Genomic DNA, 26,641 nt, shown 5'->3' on the forward strand with positions numbered 1-26,641 from the left:
TCCTGTCACCATGTTCGGCTATTTTTTTTTATTTTTAGTAGAGACGGGGTTTCACCATGTTGGCCAAGCTGGTCTCGAACTCCTGACCTCAGGTGATCCCCCTGCCTCGGCATTTCAAAGTGCTGGGATTACAGGCATGAGCCACCGTGCCTAGCCGTGTGTTCATATATTTAGATACAGGCTCACTCTGTCACCGAGGCTGGAGTGCAGTGGTTTAATCGAAGCTCACTGCAGCCTCGAACTCCTGGACTCAAGTGATTTTCTTGCCTCAGCCTCCTAAGTAGCTGGGACTGCAGGCGTGTGCTGCTGTGCCCAGCTAGTATATTTTTTAGATAAAGCATATAAAGCAAGTACAAATAATATGTTTCTTTAGGCATACATATGTTTATCAAGAGAATGGTGAATACAACATTACAGCACAAGGCAGTGGTTGGGATAGGTGATGAGGTGGGGGGATAGAATAGGAAGGGTTCATAGGTGGATGCAAATGGTAGTGATCTCATTTTTGGGTGGTGGGTTCAAGTGTGTTCATTACGTTAAGAAAAATCATTAATAGCATATATAAATAAGTAGAAAAAGAGAGGCATGCATAAACCAGTCAAGAAAGTGTCATGAACTGTAGATTTTTCATCCAATTTTGTGCACCTGAGAAATAAACAAGAGATAGAACTAGAAATGAAAGGCAGAGACAGAGAGAGAGAAGAAAAAAAAAAAGCTTCCTATTTTTACCAGCAACCTTTTTTAACTTGTATGATCAAAGATAGCCATGGAACCACCTAAAGGTATCAAGACTCTTTTAAATAAGAACTTTTGTTGACAATTTCCTGGTCTAAAATAGCCATTTAACAACACAGTCAAGGCCAGGCACAGTGGCTCATGCCTGTAATGTCAGCACTTTGGGAGGCTAAGGCAGGAGGATCACTGGAGCCCAGGAATTAAGAGAGTAACCTGGGCAACACAGTGAGACCACATCTCTACAAAAACACAACACAAAACAAAACAAAACCATAGTCAATATACTGCATCTGATGTTATTAGCCTAATAAAAAAAATATCAATCAACTTAAACATTCTGGCTTTTTGGTGGTGGTAGAGGGAGGAGGGGAATGAGAGTGGGAGTACAGTGAAGGGCAGAGGTGCTCATCTGCATTTACTGCTCTAGGGACAAGAGGCCTGGGAGCTGCCCCGTGCAGGACCTCCGTGGCCCGCACGCGGAGCCTCGCCCCAGCGAGTCCCGGGGGTGCGGCAGCCTTGCCGCCGTCGCTCGCCCCAGCCAGCCCCGCTCCCCGCCCGCCCTCGCCCCGGGCAGGCCGAGTTCGGACCTGCAGCTCCCCCGCCCTCTGCGCGGTGCTACTCAGCCGCAGGCGCCAGGCTCAGCTGGCTCCCAGCGCGGCCCGGGGACCAGCTGGGGAAACAAACGCCTTAGCCCTGGGGGCCTGGCTCAGCACAGAAGCGCCAAATAAGGCGGGCCGACTCCACCCGGGCAGCAGCGATTGCTCAGAGGGGGCCGATGACTCACTCGACCCAGCCAGCCAAGCACCTCTCTCCTCCCCGGGGACCCTCGTCCTGTCCCCCACCACACCACACCACACCCTGGGGAACACACCTGGGGAACCCTCCCAGTTCTTACTCCGCCCCTCACCTGGCGTCCCTGAAACCAAACCCTGTGGCTTCAGTGGCTCAGCCGACTTCTCAGCACAGCTTCCCCGGGAGCTCCCGTCCTTGAGCTGCCAAAACCCAGGGGAACAGGCACTCGCTCCAAGCTTTACAGGGCAGGCATGCTTGATAAATGTCTATTGATCAATGCATGCATTATGTCAGAGGACAAGGGCAAAAACTGGGCTGGTTCTGGGATGTGTGCGTGAAAGCCACTCTGTTTACATCACCGTGGAAGGGAAGGCTGGGGTAAATCTGAGATGCTTCAACGCAGGCTATTCCAGCGTCTACAAGTGAGTGTTCTCATTAGTGCGCAGCAGCTCTGGGAAGAAGGGGAGGTAACTTGGAGTACACCCCACTTAGCATATGGGGACCCTGGGCCCCAGAGTGGAGAGTGTGACTTGCCTGGCTGGGTATGAGTGGGGACTGTGGAGTTTCCGTGACCTCAATTTTTCTGGGCTGTAAAGTACAGCACTTGTTTTTTTGTTTTGTGTTTGTTCTTTAGTCAGGGTCTCTGTTTCCCAGGCTGGAGTGCAGTGGCATGATCAAGGCTCACTGCAGCCTCAATCTTCCTGGGCTCAGTAATCCTCCCACCTCAGCCTCCTGAGTAGCTGGGACTACAGGTATGCACAGCCATGCCTGGCTAATTTTGTTTTGTTTTGTTTTGGTTTGGTTTGGTTTTGGTAGAGATGGGGTTTCCCCATGTTACTCCTGGGCTCAAGCTATCCTCAGTCTCCCAAAGAACTGGGATTATAGGTGTGAACCACCATGCCCACCCTAAAGTGCAGCACTTTGAACTTTTCAAAGCACTTCCATTTAGATTCCATCCTCTCTCCTTAGATTATCATAACTATCGTTTGTGGATACAAACAAATGATGAACGAGACAAGTGAGGCTCAGAGGTTAAGTGACTTGCTCAGAGTTAAGAGGTTAAGGTCACACTGTTAGCTACTGGCTTGGTTAAGAGTGGAAATAAATTAAGGAATTCTTTTTAATGCCCCAAGATTCCAAGATTTTTCGCCCACTTTGAACACATCACTCACATTTGCTGGAACTCTCCCACTCTACAGCATGGAGAGAAGCCACCCTACTCAAGAAAGAGGACTCAAATTTTATAGGAGCTGGAGAAATGAATGGTCTCCCCAACCTCAGGGGAGTAAGGAAGGCCTTTCCCATGCAACAATCTCCAAAACTACGAATCTGTATATTTGTAGGTACTCCATGGTATACAAAGTACTTTCACATCCATTATCTCAAGTGATTCTTGTCACTTACCTTACCCTGTAAGGTATTCAAGAGGATATTATCTGATATTTTAAGGAGAGTGAAAAGGCTGCAGCAGTTAAGTGGCATGTTCAACAATAATACCCCGTTTCCTTCCCATGTGTTGCATTACATTGGTTCCCCTGAGGTTCTGAGATAACCAATGTAATGATGAAAAACTCTCTATATTCATAATGGAAACCCAAAGCATCTCCCTCCATTTTTCTCATCTCTGTCCTTAAGATGCCCAGGTAGAAGGAAGGTGGAGGGGTGAAACCTTGGTAAGGGTCAGGGGACAAACTGTGAGCACAGAGTAGCCCAAGGCTTCCCCAGAGTCATATGGCAAAAGGTGCTACCAGCTCATGGGTGAACCCAAGACTCCATGTCCTGGCCCTGGATCCTGCACCGAACAGGTGCCTTGGACCAGCCTGTATCTGTCATGGAGGCCACTAGGACTCTTTATCACTCTTGAATTTGTAGCAGTCAGTTGTACAACCTCCAAGAGGCTGGCACCTCAGGCTGTCACTCCAAAGCTGCCTAACTGCCAAGGGGTGTCGAGTGGCCCACCATAAGCACAGAGACTTTCCCATCTAGTGTCCCATCACAGACACTAGACATTGTCTTTGTCCCCAGCCCCACGGTTGCTAATTATCTTTTGGCTGGTGACAGCCTCCAGATCTTCCTTTCTCTCTGCCCCTTCTTGCTCTATTCTTGGATTTTTTTTTTTTAAACGCTTCTTTTCTTTAAAAATATAGCTGCAGATAAAATATACTTAGCTTCTCTTTCACACATATACATTTAAGAGAATGAAGGCAGGAAATCTTTATGGTTCTCTCCAATCACAGGCCAGCATGAGAACCCAAACCACCAGGAGGAGCCAGCCTCTCCGCCATGAATGAGTAATCCCACTCACACGTTTATAGGGGGCTTTATTTAGGGTGTTCCACATCTTATTCCAGAAGCCTGGCCTTTAGCTGAGCCTGCGTAAAAGCCACTTTACATTTTGACTCCCACTTCAAACACAAGTTGGCCTGCCCATCTTCTCACACCTTCATGTGCGATCCAGACACATAAAGGAAGGTACTTCCCAAAGGCGACCCAAGAGTTCCAAGCCTTCTCCCCTCTCTGATTTCTCATCCCAGGATCAGACCCTGTGCACCACCCAGGCTGGCTCCAGGTGATCATCTTCCAAAGCAAAGGCTATGGCCATCAGCACTTTTTTTTCCCCTAATCATTTATTCATATTTTAAATTTTTGGGGACAGAGTATTCCTCTGTTGCCTAGGCTGGAGTGCAGAGGCACGATCTTGGCTCTCTGCAGCCTCAACCTCCTGGACTCAAGCAAGCCTCCCACCTCAGCCTCCCGAGTAGCTGAGACCACAGACACACACTACTACGCTCAGCTAATTTTCATACGTTTTGTAGAGATGGGGTCTGACTAGGTTGCCCAGGCTGGTCTCGAACTCTTGGGATCAATTCTCCCGCTTTGCCTCCCAAAGTGTTGGGATTATAGACGTGAGCCACTGTGTCCAGCCATTTGTTTTTTTTTGTTTGTTTGTTTTCTGTTTTTTTAGAGAGAAGCTCTTGCTCTGTCGCCCAGGCTGGAGTGCAGTGGTGCAATCAGAGCTCGCTGCAGCCTCAAAGCCCTGGACTCAAGGGATCCTCCTGCCTCAGTCTCCTGAGTAGCTGGGACTACAGGTGTGTGTCACCACACCTGGTTAATTTTTTTATTTGTTATTTTTTTAAGTGATGGAGTCTCACTAAGTTGCCCAGGCTGGTCTTAAAACCCTGGCCTCGGCCGGGCGCGGTGGCTCAAGCCTGTAATCCCAGCACTTTGGGAGGCCGAGACAGGTGGATCACGAGGTCAGGAGATCGAGACCATCCTGGCTAACACGGTGAAACCCTGTCTCTACTAAAAAATACAAAAAGCTAGCCGGGTGAGGTGGCGGGCGCCTGTAGTCCCAGCTACTCGGGAGGCTGAGGCAGGAGAATGGCGTAAACCCGAGAGGTGGAGCTTGCAGTGAGCTGAGATCTGGCCACTGTACTCCAGCCTGGGCGACAGACTGAGACTCTGTCTCAAAAAAAAAAAAAAAAAAAAAAAACCCTGGCCTCAAGCCTCAGCCTCCCAAAGTGCTGGGATTACAGGCATGAGCCACTGTGCCCGGCCCTTCAGCTTCTTTATTTCCCTTCTAAAACCACAGACACTTTGCCTCTGGTTGCCTGCTGTCATTGGATTCCACTGGGCTATGTTTGGGGCTGACTTGTGACCAGTTCTTTATGATGTGGGAAAATGCTCATGATCTAGTATTGGGTAGGAAAAAAAATTAAATCAAAATCTTATTATGCAACGTGTTCCCAATTTCGTTTAAAAAATGTATATACTCACCCGTGTATATAAAAGACTAAAAGAGACTACACCAAAATGTTAGCAGTTATGTCTGGACTTGTGAAAGTTTTAGTTTTCTCTTCATGCTTTTCTGAATATTCCACACTTTCTAGGATGATCCTGTGTAGAGGCAGTGCATAGCTCAGAATCTTTTTTTATTTTTATTTATTTTTTTTGAGATGGAGTCTCGCTCTCTTGCCAGGCTGAAGTGCAGTGGCACAATCTTGGCTCACTGCAACCTCCCCCTCCCAGGTTCAAGTGATTCTCCTGCCTCAGCCTCCTGAGTAGCTGGGATTACAGGCACCTGCCACCACGCCCAGCTAATTTTTGTACTTTTAGTAGAGATGGAGTTTCATCACGTTAACCAGGCTGGTCTTGAACACCTGACCTCAGGTGATCCACCTGCCTTGGCCTCCTAAGGTGCTGGGATTACAGGCAGGAGCCACCGCAACTGTTTGAGTCTTTTTTTACTTTTATTTTTAAAAATTTTTTAGAGATGGGGTCTTGTTATATCACCCAAGTTGGATTCAAACTCCTGAACTCAAGCAATTCTTCTGCCTCAGCCTCCCAAAGTGCTGGACTGCAGGCACGTGCCACCACACCCTTGGACTCTGAAGTTTGGGAGCCATGATCTGAAGTCCACATCCACCACTTGGTAGTTGTGGGAACTTGGATAAAAGTATTTTATCTCTCTGAGCCTTAGTTTCTTTATTTGAAAGGGAAGATAAGAATGACTCCTTCCTTATTAGGATTGTCATGAGGAGGGAATGAGGTCATGCAGTTTTAGCATGTGTTTTGGTGCCTGAAATACAGTAAGTGCTCAGTATGTGTGAGATCCTTTTTACATATTACTTTTATACTCAGGAAAAAAAGTAAATGTTCTTAAAAAATAACCACTTGGCTAAAAAATTGCCATTTGGATTAAAGTACACCGAGAAAACAATAAAAGCCCTTCTGGAGATGTGGTGTCTCTAAAAGTGACTGAAACAAGAATGATCATAGAATAAGGTAGGGTTTAACTATGTCAACGTTCCTATGAAAAGGGAATATACGGCTGGGTGCAGTGGCTCACGCCTGTAATCCCTGCAATTTGGGAGGCTGAGGCAGATGGATCACAAGGTCAGGAGTTCAAGACCATCCTGACTAAGATGGTGAAACCCTGTTGCTACTAAAAATACAAAAATTAGCCAGGCACAGTGGCAGGTGCTTGTAATTCCAGCTATTTGGGAGGCTGAGGCAGAAGAATCGCTTGAACTCAGGAGGCGGAGTTGCAGTGAGCTGAGATCGCACCACTGCACTCCAGCCTGGGTGATAGAGTGAGACTCCATCTCCAGAAAAAAAAAAAAAAAAAAAAAAAAAGAAAGGGGAATATAAGATGGGAAGGTGTTGAATGAGGAGTGATGACTGTGATGAATGCAAAGTTGATGAAAGAAAATATAGATGCTTTTTAAATGAAAAAACAAACAAACAAAAACTCACAAAACTAGCTAGATTAGATCACAGAATAATGGACTGAGCTATAAAGCAACAAGCAGAAGAAAAGCATGTAACCCAGAAAGTAGGGAGAGTCTGTGGGTTGGGTAAGCAGGAATGCTCTGTCTAGCTAGGGCGTTAGAGAGGCAGTGTTGCCTAGGGCCCAGGCAGGATGACAGGGGCTGAGTCAGAAACAGCCCTGGGTTAAACTGGGGCAGAAGTTAGATCGCATTTAGACAAGGGACTTTGGGGATTTGAACTATGGATTCGGCCAGCCTGGGGAGCTCTGAAACACAACCGTTTATAGCACTAGGTGCAGGAGACAAGCTGAGTAAGTTAGGAGGAGGTGCACTTCACTAATCTGAATATAACTGGGAGGCTGGATCTTCTGACATTGTTCTTAAGCAGTGTGGCCTTCCAATAGCCTGACCTGTTTTGTGCCAGTGACACTAGAGGACGTTGGACACCAGAAAGAAGTAAAAAGAGAATCACCACCATTACTAGGATGCCAAATGGTGTCCAGACCTCCTCTCCACCTTGGCATAGTGGCCACATAGAGTCATACAGAGTGGGGCTACAGGGAGCCTCACAAGCTCCCAGCTTGAGTTTGAAGAGGGAGAGCGAAAGGTGGAACTTCTTTAGACAAGGGCTCAATAATTCTAGGAGACCAGTTCCTAAGCCAAGTCTCCTGGGGAACTGGCCATTGTTTCTTTTCACATTCTAGTCACCAACTTCCTAGGAAGATGTCCCCAGTCTCTGTCACCGAAGCCCAGCTGAGCAAGACAGCAGTGAGATCTTACTTTTAAATGTTGGTACCCAACTATAATTAATCTGTAGCATTGTTTGGGTAGGAGGAAGCAGAGAATGTTAGAGTTGAAACATCCTAGAAGTACACTTAGCCCAAGCTATTCATTTTACATCTCAACAAATTGAAGCCCAGAAAGGTTCAGTGATATTTCAAAAGTGATAGAACAACTTAAGTGGCTCAAATTCCAGGTCTCCCAATTTCCAGTCTGAAACTCACTTCTCTAGACCACCCTGCCTGTCATTAAGAAACCTTTGCAATTATTCAGGCATGAGATGATGAGGTTTTGAGCAGGGAAGGCGGCCCTGGGAAGGAAGAAGGTAAAGTTCACCGTGGTCTATTTGTTTAGAGACAATTTTCTATTTCTTTATACCCATCCATCCATCCATCCATCCAACCATTCTTCTTTTTTTTTTTTTTTTCCTTTTTAAGATGGAGTCTTGCTCTGCTGTCCAGGCTGGAATGCCATGGCACGATCTTGGCTTACTGCAACCTCTGCCTCCAGGGTTCAAGCAATTCTCTTGCCTCAGCCTCCTGAGTAGCTGAGACTATAGGCACATGCCACAACATCTGGCTGATTTTTGTACTTTTAGTAGAGATGGGTTTTCATCATGTTGGCCAAGCTGGTCTCGAACCCCTGACGTTAGTGATCCACCCTCCTCGGCCTCCCAAAGTGCTGAGATTATAGGCGTGAGCCACCATGCCTGGCCCATCCATCCATTCTTTACTGATCCTCATTCTATGAGCCAAGGACTGTGCTAAACACTGAGTATATAGGAATGACTAAAGCATCACTCTCCTTTTAAGTAGCTTGCAGGCTGGTGAGTGGGCTCAGTGAAAACGCTGCAGCCAAAACCACGCTGCCATAAGCCTGTTCACATGAACTCTCAGCTAATATTCACACCCTTGTCTGTAAGTCACTGCCTCTGAAACCATCTCCCATCATTGGATGCTATCCCTGAGAAACTGGGAGGGGACCAGAGAATTCTCCCTGTTCCAAGAGAGCCTGGAGCACTTAAGTGGTCTATAGGAAGCAGGAGCAAGAACTGCACTTAATGCCAAGCACCTTCCAGCCAGGAAAGGCAAGTTCTGGTTCACGCATTATCTCGGCCAAGCTGCCACTTCTTGCCAGCTAAAGTCTCTGTGTGGGTGTGTGCTGGGAAAAGCAGGGAGATTCCAGTCTGAGACTCTCTTGCCTGTTTATCCAGGGGCAGCTCAATTCCAGTGCAGCTGACAGTTGATCTGGGTGACCAAATAGTGATAGCACCCTTGGGCTACAGCTTCTACAAAAACAAGTAGTGTTGTCACCCAGTCTGACTCCCTCCATCAACAAGAGATTTCCCAGCATTGACTTCTACAGCATCTACTCCTAGGGGAGGAATGCAGGGCAAGAGTAAACAAGGTGAGGTGGTTGCAGCTGTCTACCCTCCACTCTGCCTTATTTCACCAGGACTCTTCTTGCTCAAATATCAAGCAAAGCCGTAGAGCTGGCACCAAGAGGGTAATCTGTCTCATGGAAATGATGGGGTCCCTGGTCAGCCCCTTGATGGAGAGGTGCAGGAGGCTGGGGCCTCTGGGCCTTTTGTTACTGGGAGACAATAGGCTATGACCCTTTTATAAATATACTGAGTCCAGAGGTTAGCAGGGAGCAGGTGGGCAGGCTGGTGCCAGGCTCCATGGAAAAGAAAGGGAGAAATGGAGGGACAAAAGAGGAAAAATTAAAATTCAATGACTACCCTGGCTCATAGTAGTGAGCCAGGCACTCAGAACATGTATCACTCTGCATTTGTGTATGTTCACATTTTCCAGAGGAAATTGAGTGTGAGAGCCTAAATAATTTGTCCATGGTCACATAGCTGGCCAGCCAGACTTGAACCCAGTTCCATCACATTCCCTCAAATCTGCACTTTTATATAACACCACCTGCTGGGATTGGAAGGCCAATTGGGTGAGTTAGGACACAGAGCACTGTTATACAGAAAGGAACAGGAATGGATTCAGGATTTGGTAAGCTCTGACCCCTAGGGCGGAAAACCCAGTGGAAATTTGCATTCTTTTCTCTATCAATATAGGACCTCAGCATCCTGTTTCCTAGTCCCAGTAAATGGATTTTCCAGTGTTAAGGAAATCTCTTTTCAACTGCTCCTCTTACAGGGCTAAATGGCTTAGGTCAGATATACAAACAGAAAACAGATAAATCCAGGGTCATACTTTCTTTCAGACTTTTTATATTGCTCCTAATGTCCCCTATCAGATTAGACTGTGAGGCCAGGTGCAGTGATTCATGCCTGCAATCCCAGCACTTTGGGAGGCAGAGGCAGGTGGATTGCTTGAGCCCAGAAATTTGAGACCAGCTTGAGCAACATAGCAAGACCCATTTCTAAAAAAAAAATTTTTTAATTAGCTGGGTGTGGTGATGCACACCTGTAGTCCCACCTACTCAGGAGGCTGAGTTGGGAGGATCCCTTGAGCCCAGGAGTTGGAGGCTACGGTGAGCCATGATGACACCACTACACTCCAGCCTGGGCGACAAAGTGAAATCCTGTCTTTAAAAACAAAAACAAAAACAAACAAAACATAGTAGGCTGTGGGGGTTAGGGACCAGAAGCATACCCAGAGGGTTACCCCGCTGGTCTCAGTGGCCCACTGTCTGAGTCCTTTTTCCCTCTGACACTGGGAAGCCTAGGAGTACAAAAGTTACCAAAGCAAAATCCACTCGATGATTTTTTTTTATTGAGTACTTACTATGTGCCAAATACTGTTCTAGGCACTCGGGATATATCAATGAGCAAGACGAATATCCTTGCTCTCATGGAGCTTATCTTCCAGGAGAGTAAATAACCCTTTTTTGTGTATTAGAAAGGCCATGAGCTTTGGTGTCAGGCCTGGGTCAGATATCAGCCCCAACCCTAATGAGCCAGATGATCTCTGGGCAAGCTATTTAACTCACTGAGTGTTAGCTTTCTTATCTGTAAAATGGGAACCATAGCATGTTGTAGGACTGTTGTAAGGATTACAGATAATGCATGTTAATTGCCTGGCACAGAGCAGGGTTCAAAAATGGTTAATACTATTTTTCCAGTCCCAGCTGAATCCACAGATTCTGGGACAACTCACATGCCCTGTTATTTAAGGGCTTCAACCAGAGCATTATCTTTAAGATACCCTAGAGAGAGTCTGGTGTGCTGAACAACGTAGTTGGGTTTGAATCAACCTAAGGTCAGTGAATTTTCCCTCTAGAAATGTCTGCTCCCACCCCTAGACCTAATGGAAAAGATAGACCTGATTAGTCTCCCTCCCCTGCCGCAAGCCACAGATCACTGGAGTGCAGTGGACATCAGATCTAAGCTGGAATCAGCATCTGTTGGCGTTTGGACTGAGAGACAGAGTTAATTTACTTTGGAGAGCTAAGCAGGAAGGCCACATGGGCTGAGAGATAGAACCTACTGCCTGGTTCACCCGCAACGGGTCCTGTGCTTGTGGGGGAAACAGCAGGAGCCCATCTGTGAAGAAGAGAGTGCTACAGCTCCAGGATGTAGGTGTGGCCCACAGAGGGGCTACACTTCCCACACCTAAGTTCTGTGCTATTTCCCTGTAATGTTCTAAGAAAGCTCCCTTTTACTTTTGCTTCTTTGAGTAGGCTTCTGTTCTCACAACCAGATGATCTCCAAGACAAAGCCTGTACCTGTCTCAGAAGGTGGTTGTTGTGACATAATTTGGAAGCATCTGGCATTTAGTCGACATTCAATAAATGCTGTTGAAACTCCCCATGTTCTTGACAACCAGTCAGTCACTCAGCCATGGAAAGAGGAAATCTATAAACGGGCTAAACTAAGGGTGCATCTTAGCCTTATGGTTTATGAACATCTTTATCAATGTGGAAAATGAAGACAATGCTAGTATCGACCTCACCGTTCACTGAGAATATTAAATGAGATGATTCAAGTTTAATACCTATCACATAAATAATAAATGTTAGCTCAGATTATTACTCCTACCATTGTCATAATTATTTAAGATGTGACAAGAGCTGGGCACAGTGGCTCACACGTCTAAGCCCAGCACTCTGGGAGGCCAAGGTGGGCAGATTGCTTGAGACCAGGAGTTTGAGACCAGCCTGGGCAACATAGTGAAACCCCATCTCTACTAAAAATACAAAATATACATATATATATTAGCTGGGCATGGTGGCACGCACCTGTAGTCCCAGTTACAAGGGAGGCTGAAGTGGGAGAATCACCTGACCCCAGGAAGTCGAGGTTGCAGTGAGCCATGACTGCACCACTGTACTCCAGCCTGGGCGACGCGAGTGAGACCCTGTCTCAAAAAAAGATGCAACAAGCGTTGTTTTAGGTCTTAATCTAGGCAAGGAGGGAGGATGCAGTGAGAACAGAAGTGGGAGCACACAGAGAACAGGAGGATGTTCTGGGGAGTGGGGTCAAGGGGTTGGACAGTCAAGAGAAGGAACTGAGACGGAGAAGGGGAATAGGAAGAGGGGGGTCACTGGAATGATAAGCTTTACGTATATCTAGCACTTCAATGTTTATGGGATGCTTTTACCTACAATACCTTATTTGTCTGTCATAACACTCTATGGGGTACATAACGAAAGGTGTTATTATACAAACTTTAAAGAGGGCAAAACTCAGGCTAGGTGCAGATGTGTACAGCATGTACCAACTGAAGCTAAATCCACCCCTTTATCCTTTATACCACATTGCCTCTGAAAATAGGGATTAAGAGGCTGAAATGAGAGGTAAAGACTGGAGAAGAAACTGGAGGGCTTTTCTGGAGAGGTATTGTTTTATTTCTCAGTACCATTTGGATTCCTCTGGGCATCCCAGCAACAGAATATCTCCACCCCATCAGAGGCAGAGGCTCCAGATATAAGCAGGAGATGGTAAAGTCAGGGAACACCAGGAGGCCAATGAAGCGGCTGAATAAACCAGGCTGGACCCACACCCAGCTTCATCACCGTGCCCCGGTCCAGGAGGAGGCTTTCTTTAGCAAAGGACAAGCGCAAGCCCTTTACCATTCAGGCCATGGTCTCACTGCTTACACCAGGGGCTGCCCTGCAATTATATCTAAAGCCCCTCCCAGCTCAGTTGTGTGTCAGGTCTAGATCTTACCTCCCTGAAGTCAAGGGTTAAATGTGCTCTCCAGGGAAACAAATGCTAATTCTCTGGAGCACTACCAACAAGCAAGGCTTGCTGTGAGTTCCCAGGCTCGGGACAATCATCCCTGAGCTTAAGGTCAGTGCTGCTTAGCCCTTCCTTCGCCTCCTGGATACCACTTCTTCCCAAACCCTTAACATAGTGCTTGGCATATGGTCTGTGCTCACTTCATGTTTGTTGGATAAATAAATGGGTACGTGAAAAAGCAAATGAATGACAGACTGGCTCTGGCAATCAAATCAGCCTGGGCTGTCACATTATGGTGACCCCGCCCTCTTGACTCTTAGACCCCAAATCAGAGATCAGCGGCCAACCTGACTTAAACAGCTGCTAAGGAAGGATGGAGTTAATACTGCTTCCCCTCTGCACTTCCTCTGACCTTTTGGAGGAGCCACACCCTGAGGAAAGGGTAGGGCCAAGAATACCCTGGCAGGAGGAGGTCTCTACCCACCTCTTTCCAGGACTTCTGCCTCCCCTCTCAATTACCCTGCCTCTCTCAGCTCAAGGCCCAGTGTGCAAGGAGGAGCTGTGGAGGGGACCGTTAGGAGCTGCATGGTGATGTGAGCTGCACGGTGATGTGGGCAGTGCCAAATTCTTCTTTGCATTTTCTGTAGTGCTAACGACCTTAATTGTTAATAATAACAGCAACAATAACAATCATGCCACCAGCACCTTTATGGTTTCTAGAATCTGTCTTCCAAATTGCTCCTAGCACATGACCTCATACCATCCTTGGAGGGACAGGGATAGTTCTCCCTGCCATGTGGGTAGAGACATTGGGTACCAGGGAAGTTTGGTGTTGATCTGGTCACACAGTGTTGCAGTGATGGGGTCGAGGGTCCAGTCTTGGAGTGGGGAGAACTGGGCTGTACCCCCAGTTCTGCCTCATACTAACCCAGCGTCTTTGGGCAAGTCTCGAGGTTCCAGTTCTCCGTCCATCTCAAATGCTCTGTCTCAATAAAATGAGACTGGTGACCAGCCCAAAGCCTGGTGACCGCCCTCCCCTGTACAAGGCCAGAAAGCCCCTGAAATGGATGCTTACTGTGCCTATCCTTGCATCCTAACAGATGTCACATGAGTGCTCCCCACAAAGAAGGTTGTAACATGGACGGCAGGGAGGAAACATCAAAAAATCATCCTAATGGTCCATGAGTGCCAGGAGAGCGACAGGCGGCAGGCCGCTGCTGCCAGATGCCATCCTGCCCACGGTACCGGCGCTGGCTCAGACAAAGGCTGGAGGCCTTCCAGCGAGTGGGATCAGACAGCCTCCCTTACCTGCCAGACCGATTCTCCAGGATGCTCCGAGTGTCCTCAGTCGGGATGCAGCAGCATGCCCCTTCCTCCCCATCTCCCCTCCCCTCCTCCATCAAATCTATCCTTTCTCTTTAAAATCCTGTTTGGCAGTCACCTCCTCCATGAATAATTTCCAGTTGAGCCCTGCCAAATTCTAGTCTCCCCATTCCTACTAACACCCCTTCAGCCCCCAGCCATCCTATTAGTAGCTACCAGCCATCACTAGGTCATGTGTCCCTGTGCCAGATGAGATTTCAAGTGTGTGTTCCCGGTCTTGTATCCCCCTAGACAGAGGATGAATAGGGCCGGTATTTCCTATCTCCTCCTTTCTTAAATTTTCCTCCATCTTCAGCTCCCAAGATAGGAAGCAGGGCATTCGGGACACAAGAATAGCGGACTATAGATGGATGATACATTCCTCTCTACCTTGGGCAGTTTCCCTGGCCAGTTGCCAGGAAGGCTAATGCTAGAATCTCAGCCAGAGTCCAAACAAGGGCTCTGCCAACATGTCTACCTCTAGGGCCGAAAGTCTGGATTGGCAAGGAGGGTAAGCTGGCCTAGCAGCTGGCGACTTTGCCCGAATTTCTAATCCAACCCACAGCTCACATGAAAACCTAATCTCTCCAGCTCACAACACTGACTACAATTCCACTGACATTACTCCAATGTCGAATAATATTGTAGGTGAGCTACACGAATTGCCTTTGTAGGTCAAAAGCGGTTGTATATTGGCATTTTCATATGGTTCAATCTAATAACTTTTGAGGGATTATGTGCCCTAGGAAACTTCGTGAAAGTTTGAATTTCTCTACCTCTAGCTAATATGCCTTAGTTTCTGGCCTAGGACATAGCAGAATTACGGCCTTGGAACGTACTTCCTAATCGAAGTTCCGGGCAGGTGGAGGTGGGAAATCTTAGAACCTGTTCTACTCCCAAACCTCAATGGTGGCAGTCCAAAGACATATGCTTTTTGGCCTCTTTTCCCCTGCTTATCCTGGGCAGAAGGGTGGGATTTGCAAGTTGTTACATTGTGCTAGATTCTATCTGTGATAAAAGAGTTTGGTTTGGGCATTGAGAGTTTTACTCCTTTGTCTTCTATAGAAGAGGAGGGTCTTGAATCAGGAATATCTGTATGTCCAAACTTGGTTTCATGTAACAGTGCAGTTGATGAAGGCTCAGAGATATCCCCTGCTTCAATCAAGGTTACACAGCAGACAAGAGTCCAGATGACCACTTTTCTGACTCCCAGTCCCGTGCTCTTCTGGCAAGCCTGGCAGCCCACTAGAACAAACTCCTCCCTGTCTGCCCCCTTCCAACTTCCTGGCTCCCGCTCTTTCAGGCTCCCTCACCAACACAGAAGGGGAATTGACTAAAGGATTAATAGCCCTTGCCTACATGAGCCTACGTAAAAAGAGCCCTGAGTCATGTAGGGCCTAGCCCCAGGGTTTCCAGGAGAAGAGAGGGAGAGAAAAAGAGAGAGAAGCCATCCTGGAAACTCAATCTCTCTCCAGAGCGAGGACCAGGATGGGGAGGTGGGGGTGGGTAGCACAATGATTTGGGTCAATGACAGGACAGTCAGGTGTGCTGTCCTTGCCAAGGGATTGCCTAGAAGGCCTTGCTTAACTCAGGCGTGAAGGCTCTGGGCAGGCACTGCTTGCTGGTTTCTTCCAGAATCACCTAATTAGAGAATTCTAAGGGATGCTAAAGGTTGGTCAGCAACAATCTCTGGGCTGTTTGGTCAATTTCTTCTCTTACAGCCTGGGACCGCCCTCCTCAAAAGTTAGGCGGGTGACTCTGGAAGCCCTCAGTCCCCAGGTTCCCTCAGCTGGCTGCATGGCATGGTGGGAGGATGCCTGTCATCCTGCCTCCCTTTGTGGCCCACCCATCAGGGCACAGCTGCTCCTGTCTGGACAGAAGAGGCTGTGGGTGGGGAGCAGTGAGGGTGGGAAGGAAGGCTTCCTAAGGGACCTTACTTTCTCAGAAGATCCCTCTGTGTGTTCCATGGGGACTCTCAGCACTCAAGAGCTTAGAAAAGACACTCCTATTGGTCAGGAGTTTTGCAGATAAGGTGAGAAGAAACCAGGAATCTAGGGGTGCCTCTGGCATGGACTTCTCTCTCTGGCTAAGTGTTTGGAAAAATTTCAAACCTGAAAGGTTGAAAAAGATAGCACAACAAACAACTGCAGACCCTTTACTTAGTTTCATCTTTTTTTTTTTTTTTTTTGAGACAGGGTCTCACTCTGTCAACCAGGCTGGAGCACAGTGTCATGATCACAGCTCACTGCAATCTCGACCTGTTGGGTTCAAGTTATCCTCCCGCCTCAGCCTGCTGAGTAGGTAGGACTACAGACAGGTGCACAGCCACCATGCCCAGCTAATTTTTTATTTTGTAGAGGTGGAGTCTTGCTATGTCATTCGTCTCTACAAAACAACAACAACAATAACAAAATTAGCCAGCCATGGTGTCATGCACCTGCTCCAGCTACTTGGGAGGCTGAGGTGGGAGGATTGCTTGAACCTAGGAGTTTTAGGCTGCAGTGAGCTATGACTGCACCACTGCACTTCAGCCTGGGTGACAGAACAAGGCCCTGTTTCAAAAATAAATGGGGGCTGAGCGTGGTAGCTCATACCTGTAATCCCAGCACTTTGGGAGGCTGAGGAAGGTGGATCACTTGAGGTCAGGAGTTTCAGACCAGCCTGACCAACACGGAGAAACCCCATCTCCACTAAAAATACAAAATTAGCTGGGTGTAGTGGTGCATGCCTGTAATCCCAGCTACTTAGGAGGCTGAGGCAGCAGAATCGTTTGAACCCAGGAGGTGGAGGTTGTGGTAAGCTGAGATTGTGCCATTGCACTCCAGCCTGGGCAACAAGAGCAAAACTCCATCTCAAAATAATAATAATAATAATAAAATTAAATAAATAAATGAGGCCGGGTGCAGTGGCTCATTCCTGTAATCCCCACACTTTGGGAAGCTGAAGCAGGTGGATTGCTTGAGCCCAGGAGTTCGAGACCAATCTGGACAACATGGTGAAACCCCGTCTCTACAAAAAATATGAAAATTAGCAAGGCATGATGGCATGCGCCTGTAGTCCTAGACACTTGGGAGGCTGAGGTGGGAGGATAGCTCGAGCCCAGGAGATCAAGGCTGCTGTGAGTTGTAATAGTGTCCTTGCACTCCAGCTGGATGACAAAGCAAGACCCGGTCTCAAAAACAAACAAACAAACGAAGAGATACATTTCTGTTGCTTATTAAGCCACCCAGTCTATGATGTTGTTTCAGCAGCCCAAACTAAGCTATGCTAAGACCAATCTTTCACCCCATTGGGTGAAAGATTTAGTATCCATTAAACGCTAGACTAAATCAGCTATTAGAGTAGAGGCTGCAAACTGGTCAATTTAAAGTTCCAACCTGGCACAGTGGCTCACTCATTATTCTGGTGCTTTGGGAGGCTGAGGCAAGAGCATCGCCTGAGCCTAGGAGTTCAAGCTATGGGCCACTGCACTCCAACATGGCTGACAGAGTGAGACCCTATCTCTAAAAATAGGTAAATAAATAAAGATAATGTTGGCTAAAAGATGCAAAGTTTCAATTAGAAGGAATGTTTCTGAGATTTACTGCACAACATGGTGACTACAGTTAATGTAACGCATGTTTCAGAATTGCTAAGATTTTAAATGTTTACACTACAAAAACAATGATAAATGTGTGAGGTGATGGATATGTTGATAGTTTGACTGAATCATTCCATAATGTATACATACATCAAAACACCACATTGCATCCCATACATATATGAAACTAGTATTTGTCTATTAAAAATTAAATTTAAAAAATGTTTTTTTTTAAGATGGAGTTTCACTCTTCTTGCCTAGGCTGGACTGCAATAGCGTGATCTTGGCTCACTACAACCTTCGCCTCCTGGGTTCAAGCGATTATCCTGCTTCAGCCTCCCAAGTAGCTGGGATTACAGGTATGCACCACCATGCCCGGCTAATTTTCTATTTTTAGTAGAGACAGGGTTTCTCCATGTTGGTCAGGCTAGTCTAAAACTCCCAACCTCAGATGATCTACCCACCTCAGCCTCCCATAAAATTAAATTAAATTTAAAGAAAAATGTTGTCATTACTACTAGATTTTATTAGTTGGAATTTACTTATTTATTTATTTATTTGATACAGAGTCTTGCCCTGTCTCCCAGGCTGGAAGTGCAGTGGCGTGATCTTGGCTCATTGCAAACTCCGCCTCCTGAGTTCAATCAATTTCTGGCTAATTTTTATATTTTTATTAGAGACAGGGTTTCACCACGTTAGCCAGGTTGGTCTCAAACTCCTGACCTCAAGTAATCCACCTGCCTGGGCCTCCCAAAGTGTTGGGATTACAGGCGTGCCCAGCTGGCACCACCGTGCCCAACTGGCATTTACTTTTTAATTTTTTGAGACCGAGTCTTGCTTTATCATGCATTCTGGAGTGCAGTGTCATGATCAGAGCTCATGGGAGCCTCAAACTCCTGGGCTCCAGCGATCCTCCCACCTTGGCCTCCGAATGTGGTAGGATTACAGAGTGAGGCCTTGTGTCTAGCCTCGTTGGCATTTCTGTTAAGAGTTTTCCCTCCCTGCTCCTCCCTGTCCAGGTCAACTGTCAAAATAAACTCAAGGAACTTTTAATCTTCAATGTGTTACAATCTATTACCATTATCCTTTTGAATGCTCAATGCGTTTCACATCTGGCTGGCGGGAGACCCTTTAAGCCAGCTCCTGTGCCAACATGTTATGACATGAGCACACTCTAGTTTCCGGCACAACATAGTTCACTTATACTTTACTGGTCTCAGACTTGGAATTAGTCATTTCTTCAGGGAGCCCTGTTCCTTACAACCTCCCCCGTGGGAAGTTGTACTTAGAAATAAAAATCCAGGTACTAGGTGTGTTCCTGTCCACAGTCCTTTCAGTGGACAGACCCACAAGATATGCAAAAAACCCCACAAGATTCTTTTTCCCCTTCCCTGGTTCCATCTCTTTTTCCATAGTGAGACCCTGATTTCCAGAAATATCATCATAGTTACTCATTTCATCTATCATACAGTAAACAAAACATAGTTTCCAATTTATGACACAAATACTACAACCAATAACATGTCTACAAAGTAAAGGTCAATATTTCTTTGTAGTTTTTTTTTTTTCTTACTTAAAATATGAATTCCACAAAGAATATAGAATCAGGGTTTTAAGCTTAAAAAGTACTTGAATTAGGCCAGGCGTGGTGGCTCAAGCCTGTAATCCCAGCACGTCGGGAGGCCAAGGCGGGTGGACATGAGGTCAGGAGATCGAGACCATCCTGGCTAACACAGTGAAACCCTGTCTCTACTAAAAATACAAAAAATTAGCCAGGCGTGGTGGCAGGTGCCTGTAGTCCCAGCTACTTGGGAAGCTGAGGCAGGAGAATGGCGTGAATCTGGCAGGCGGAGCTTGCAATGAGCCGAGATCCTGCCACCCCACTCCAGCCTGGGCGACAGGCTCCATCTCAAAAAAAAGAAAAAAAAAAACAAAAACAAAATTCTTACTTCTCCTGCTTTCTTATCCCAAAGGTGGCATACTATATACTGTACTAAGTCTTGGTTTTTTCACTTAATAATATATCCTAACAATCATGTCATGTAAGTTCACAGGGCTCCCAGTCATTCTTTTTTTTTCTTTTTGGCTGCCTAGTATTCTATTGTATGGATGTACCATTGTTTGTTCAACCATTTTCTCAAGAATGGGCATTTGGATAGTTTCCAATGATTTCCTATTGTAAATATGCCTTTAAAAAACACCTTGTGGCTGGTCTTGGTGGCTCACGCCTATAATCCCAGCACTTTGGGAAGCTGAGGCAGGTGGACTACCTGAGCTCAGGAGTTTGAGACCAGCCTGGGCAACATGGTGAAATCCCATCTCTACTAAAATACAAAAAATTGGCTGGCGTGGTGGCATGCACTTGTAATCCCAACTACTCACAAGGCTGAGACAGAATTGCTTGAACCGGGAAGGTGGAGCTTGAAGTGAGCCAAGATCGCGCCACTGCACTCCAGCCTGGGCGACAGAGCGAGACTCTGTCTCAAAAAAAAAAAAAAAATCACCTTGTACGTATCTTTCCATATTTGTGAATGAGCATCTTCTGGATAAATTCCTAGAAGTAGGGTTGCTGGGTAAATGTGTATGTAGCTTTGTTAGATGCTGCTAACTTCCTCTGCACTGAGGGTGTACTACTGGTTTGTACTCCTGGCATTGATTATGCAACCTAGGTAGACCTTGCTCTGAGGTGTTCTAAGCTAAGACTTTCCTTGAACCTAGCTGAGAGTCCTTGACCTTCCTACCAATAAACACACTGCTCCAAACTCCCTCTGCCACACCCCAAGTGAAGTGGCAGAAAGGCAAGAGGAAGGGGGTCTTACTAATCCCATCCCAGTTCATCTTCCCTGAGTTGTCCCAGGGGTTTGTGCATGAAACTTGGGAAACTAGAGCAGAGGTGAGTGATGAGGCTGAGGATCTCAGGCAGACAGGAACTGGGGTGAGGAAAGGTAGAAATGGGGGCTCTGCCCCTTGGCACCTATGTTCTCAATCCTTTTCTTTCCTTCGGCCTCTCCACTATCCCTTCACACATAGACTGCCTCTCAACAGCCTCTTCTCTGACCTGGGGCCCTTGGCTCTGGTTCTCACTAGATCCTGCCTGGTTTCCCTCCTCAACCCAAGTTGGTGTAGGCTGAACACAGAGGACTGGCTTAAGGTAGAGGCAGAAATAGAAAGTCTCTGTCATTTCTGTTTTAACATGTGCGGAGGAAATAAGTCAGTGGAACAAGAATGGCTCACACAAGGGAAAGAGGAAAGAGGACACAAAGAGAGATACTGGCAGAGGAAGCCAAGGGCAAAACATTCCACACAAGCATTTTGGACTCCAGCCTCAGGGCCTGCTCTAATCCTATGACCTGTAGAAAAGGGGAAATGAGTGGAGAAAGGTTGTCATCCCAGTCTGACAAGGCAGAGGCCTTGCTTTTCGCATCGCTCTTTCCTTCTCAGCCCGACCCACCAAATACCGACTGGGATGATAGGAATCAATGCTTATCTAAGAAACAGGGAGCTGGACTGCATAGGGAGCCTTGTTTGAGAGGCACCCTTTGGGGGAAGAATTCAGATTGCCTGAAGAATCCTTCCAGAGAAGGATAGTTAAGACTCTGGGTGGGGTGTTCCCCTTCAAGGTCAGATTGCTAATCTAACCTTGGAGTTTGGAGCTAATCTAACCTAAATCAAACAGTTTTTTAGGGGTTTGGCTAACGGGGTTTGTCTTGGTCATTCTGGGGACTAAGAATGAACAAGATTCTTTCCTCTCTCCAAGGTTTAGTGGGTCTGCAATGCTCTGTCCTAGTGGGCAGGGCTGATCCATGTCTTTGGGTGTTGGGTCCAAGGCCAGGAGCATTGAAAAAAAAAAAAAAAAAAAGAGAGAGAGAGAAAAGTGCCCATCGGGGTTTTGGAGTTTTGGAGAGAAGCTAAATTCTTGAATAAGAGGCAGTTTGCAGTGAAAGGCTTGACCTACTGACAGGTGGCAGGGAGCAGCCCAGCCCCTGTTCCTCTCAGGACCTCGGGTCAGTGGGAGTGGGGAAGAGTAAAGCCTCCCCATATCCTGGCCCAGGACGTCCAGCCCCTACACACCACCTTACCTCTTCCAGCACCCACACTTTCGGCAAAGTCTAACCGCTCTCCTTCTGCCCCTAACTGGGTCCTCTCATTTTGATTTTCTTCTGACGAAGACCACAGCAATGTGACAAATCTGCCTAGCCACGCCCTGTCACCTCTACCGTGGAGAGCAGGCTTTTCATTGTGCAGAAGGGAAACTGGAGGCCAGACGGCGGGTTAGGAACTCGCTGGCATCAGGCTGATTCCAAGGCCCCCTAAACTGCCCGTACTTCTCTCAATGCGCGTTGACCCAGCGCTCTAACGTCCCAGGCTCTGTGCTGGGCGCTGGGAGTCCCAGGGGTAAGACAGGCTGTGCTCCTTTGACTTGACCTTCAATCCAGAGACTTGGTGGTAAATGGAAGGGAGAAGGGTCTGAGGCTCGGCACGACCTGGAAGGCAGGAAGCCTCCGTTGGCAGCTCAGTTCGCATTCTCCACGGAGTTCTCAGACTACGGCAGAGCCCGGGAGGGTGGAGCCCAGCAGCGGAGAGGCTGGCGGGGCGGGGTCGCAGAGGCCGCGGAAAGCAGAGGGGCCGCGGGGTTGCGCAGTCGATCCCGCCCCGAACCCCGGGGGAAGGGCTGAGACTGCGGGAGCCGATTCCCCGCTTTGGCAGCGACCTCAGGCTCAAAGCCGCGGGAGCAGGCAACCCGGTGCGCGCTAAATAACGACCTCACGGAGAAGCAGTCCCTGAGCCCGTCAACATCGACCCCTAATCAGATTACTGAAAATAGGAAGGCCGGCTGCAGGAATAGTGACACTCTGGGCCCCCACGATGGGAGGCCGCGGCGGAAGCGGCGTGATTTTCGGGGTTGCACCTCAGCAAGATGGTGGCAGGGAAGATGGGACTCCCGAGGAGGAGCAAAGAAATGGATCCCCTCCCTCCAGAACACGGGCATTGATTCTGTCTTGGGGCCCCTGCCCACTGGGGAAGGCCTCATTCCCTTATCGACCAGAATACAGGTAGGGAAGAGTCCAGCCAATGGGGTGCAGTCAGATCAATTAACACCTCAAAATGAAAATCGGTTCCTGTTGCTTCCTCAGCCCCGAGATGAGCTCTCCTCTAAGTGTTTTGCTTCCTTCTCCCCCACTTTCTCAGCTGTAGCCTTTACCACTCCTCCAAGCCCTGGGGCTGAAGGCAGGTGTTTCCTCTCCCCCAGCCTGATTCCCACAGATCTGTCTGCTTCAGGGTTTAGGGCCCACCTTCCAGAACACGGCTTACCAAGCTGCCACCATCCTTCCTGCCCCTCCCAGAGTCTGCTCCCCAAGCCACCACCCTCAGCCAAGGAGGGTAACTCAGCTCATGGGCTAGGAGGCCTCTTTTCGTCCCCTTCTTCCTAAATGCTCCTGGCCCAGCCCCTCCTTACCCCCAGGCTCCTTTCCTGGGCCTGGCCCAGCCTGGAATAAGCTTGGTCTCCTTCCTCCAGGTAGAGGGCCCAGAGTGAAGGGGGCACAGGAGGGCCTCCAATGAGAAGCCCTGGAGAAAGGGCAGCTTGGGGAGGGGCTTAAGGAGCAGGGCGAGGGTCTCTAGACTCCCTGCCAGACTCCTCACCCAGAGGAGGGAGCACTACAGAATGGGATTTTGTTTCCCTTCCCTCCCCAACTCCTTTCCCCTCCCCACAGGGGCCTCAGTTGAATGCCGGCCTATTGCTTCATCTGACATTCCCCCTGCCCGGCCAGCAGGCGCCGGCATCATGTCTGCAAGTTATTGTAAGTCCGGCAGGAATGCCCAGGAGGGAGGTGCCTCTGGCCAGCAGAGTGCCCACTCCCCTCCCAAGATGTGGCTGGCCACTCCTGCACCCTCCACACCCAGTTGGAGAAGAGCGGCGGGTACCCTCAGGGAGGTGGAGGAGTGTATGAGGCCAGACTTGACGCGGGGAAGGATGCCAGCATCCCCCTCTACCAAGAGCGAACCAAGTATGTAAGAGAAAGAGAGAAGGGAGAGCAGGAAGGACAATCCCATTCTTAATTCCTAGCTCTTCAGCAAACCAAGGAAGTGACCCAAGATGCTCAGGGACCCTTCCACAGATGCCTGTGGCCCACCCCGTCTGCCAAACACTCACCAGCCCCACAGTCTCCAGCCTTGAAATCGGAAACTTTTCAATTCACCCTTCTCCTTCCTCCCCTTTGGGACCAGAGATGTATGGGGCGGTGCCCTCGGAGACACTCATACAGTTGGTTCTGGACGCTCACACACTCTCAAACAACAGCGGTACGAGGGAACTCCCAGCTTTTTCCACAGCTAATTATAGATGTGAAAGTCTGAGGATGTTTTGCAAGCAACACAGAGAAACTGCTTAGGTTTCTCTGCAAAGCTAAAGAAATTTAATTTGTGCACTCTCCTTCCCCCACTCCTCCCAACTTCTCCCAGCCCACCTCTACCCCATGGCCCCAAAGTGCCCCTCTCCTAGTTCCCGCTGCAGCCCCCCTTTCCTACTGAAGATTTCTTTAGTTCCTTTTTTTTTTTTTTCCATCTCTCTTTTGGGCTTTTGAGAAAGGGAACAGACACGGAAAATATTTTTGCAACAGTTTTCCATCCTGCGTCTCATTCCCAAGCCAAGGGGGAAGGGGAGGGCAGGAATGGAATGGGTTGAGGGAGGGGAGATAAATGTTTTTTCCAAGAGTTCAATTTTGGTGTCAAAAAGAGAGTCCCTCCATTCCCCTACCCCATAGCACAGGAATGACAAGAACTGGGAAAAGAGAGATAAATCACTTATTTGACTATACAGTTTCTCAGAAAACAGTATTTGACAAATCTGTGCACACACACACATTTTTAAAAATCCTCCAAACCCAGTCGCATGAAATATGCTAGAAAGAGGAAAATCGGGGAGTTTTAGAAGCCACTGAGAGAAAAGAAAGAAACAAAGTTTGCAAATCACAAGTCAATTCATTCTCTGCAAGCCTACCTCTCTTTCTAGCAAAGATCCAGGTTTCTCCAAGTGGGACTCTCCCTCCGGGTTTCCATGGATGGGGGTAGGGTGGGGTGACCACCCACCAGTCTCCCCAGTGTGGCAACCAAGCTGGAGACGCTGGCTTTGCTCTCTTGCCTTTCCGGCTAGGGCCGGGGAGTGGGCTGGGTCTCCTCCCCCTGCCCTTCCAATGGGAAGGACCTCTCAGGTTCCTGAAAGAAAAAGGGTGCAGGAGAGCTGGACGGGTGTCTCTGATCTTGCTCTCTTCAGAGGGATGGTTCCCCAGGAAGTTCGTGCCCCCCTCCCAGCCCCCAGCGTTGGACAATCTCAACAGCAGAGCTTTCTTAAGAAAATGCTTGTCATGGCAACAGCTCTAGCTAACTCGGGCCAGACTCCTGCTCACCAGCTCTCCCCAAGCAGTGCGGGAAGAGAGAGGGGAGGAGCAGGAGCTGGAACAGAGGTGGGACTTGGCATGAGGCCAAACCATTACTCTACTGTTAAGGTGGCCCGATTCCTGCGGTTGCTTCCTGGTTTGTCTTAAGGGGGAATGGGGAAAGAAAGGGAAGGAATCCTCTCCCCTGTCGGCTTTCTTCCCCACCCTTGCTCTCACTTGTTGAATAGAAAGCTGAGTGGGGTGGAGGAGGGGTGAGGGTGGAGGTGGGGAGTGGATGTGGGTGGCGGTATTCAACGGTTGCTGGGCGGAGGGGAAAAAAAAGGAAGCTTCGGCAGGCGGTTGGCTTCCTGCAGCTCCTATGGGCCTCTCAACCCCTTACTCACTTAGATCCAGGACCCAGAAACCCAAGGTGTCTGTGGACACTTGTATGTCCCCTCCCACCTTCCTGCTCCTGTCTGAATAGGGGGTTCCTTGGAGAAGGAGAATAAATTGTTTTGTAAACACACACACACACACACACCTCTTCCCCGACACCTTATATACAGGTCACATTTTGTTCCCTCTTGCCCCTGTACCCACCAGAGGTATACTGACAGTGCATGAAAATAGCTGCCTACTTTTGAGTCCTGCTATGCGTAGGCTATGACACCAAAAGCTTTGTCTATACGATATCATTTCTAGTCCTCATGGCAATTTTGAAAGGTACTTGTTTTTAGCCTCATTTCCTAGCTGAGGAAATTGAAGATTGAGTGTCTGGCCCAAGGTTATACATCTGGTTCATGACAGAGCCAACAATGCAAAGCCAAGTCAGATGGACTCCAAAGCCCAAGTACTTTCCTGTACTTGTATCATACTCCGGCACACATTTCTGTTTTAATTTGGACACACTCAGACATCCCTGCACACTTATACACAGCCTGTAAACTGTTAATCACAGCCCCATACCCACACACCCACTAGCATTGTGCAACAGTGCCACCCATAGATTTTGCATAGAACTTTATGGCTTTCAAGCACAAACATGCACCATCAGCTGGTTCACACAACAACATAACTTCATTGACTGACAGATTCCCACACCTACCTCAGCAAACACACTCATGTTTATATGCTTGTGGAAGGCGCGTTGACATATATCTCACAGGTTATAGCTATGAGCTATGCTGTGAAGAAGGTGACTGGCCACTACTTCCCAATCTTTTAAACAGAGGGTTGGGAAAAGGCCTCTTTGATCCTATCATTCTAACCCAACACCTCACACCACCCCTGTCCTTCTTTGCTGTCATCCCTGCCCCCAAGAAGCAGAGCCACACGCACATGGAGAAACAGAGTTGTGAATTAGACCCAGGGGTTCAGTTTCCCCTGTGTCCAATTAGCACCCTTCCCAATGTTCTCTCATTTGGGTCCTCTTTTTCCTCTTCATTTTCTTACCCTGCTATTTCTTTTTTCTTTTTTTTTGAGATGGAGTCTTGCTCTGTGGCCCAGGCTGGAGTGCAGTGGCGTGATCTCGGCTCACTGCAACCTCTGCCTCCCGGGTTCACGCCATTCTCCTGCCTCAGCCTCCCGAGTAGCTGGGACT

General features: G+C 48.1%; 1 protein-coding gene across 1 annotated transcript in view; it reads right to left on the minus strand.

The window, feature by feature from the left end:
* Positions 1-25,091, minus strand: part of ATP2B4 (ATPase, Ca++ transporting, plasma membrane 4) — a 123,483-nt gene extending 98,392 nt beyond the window's left edge. Inside the window, exons 1-2 of the mRNA XM_011990479.1 lie at positions 25,072-25,091; positions 24,666-24,880 (exon numbers count right to left, since the gene is read on the minus strand). The gene's annotated coding sequence lies outside the window, so the exon portion shown is untranslated. The remainder of the gene's footprint in view (positions 1-24,665; positions 24,881-25,071) is intronic.
* Between the last annotated feature and the right edge of the window lie 1,550 nt (positions 25,092-26,641).

Source organism: Mandrillus leucophaeus, unplaced genomic scaffold (assembly GCF_000951045.1).
Source record: "Mandrillus leucophaeus isolate KB7577 unplaced genomic scaffold, Mleu.le_1.0 Scaffold38, whole genome shotgun sequence".
NCBI lineage: Eukaryota > Metazoa > Chordata > Mammalia > Primates > Cercopithecidae > Mandrillus > Mandrillus leucophaeus.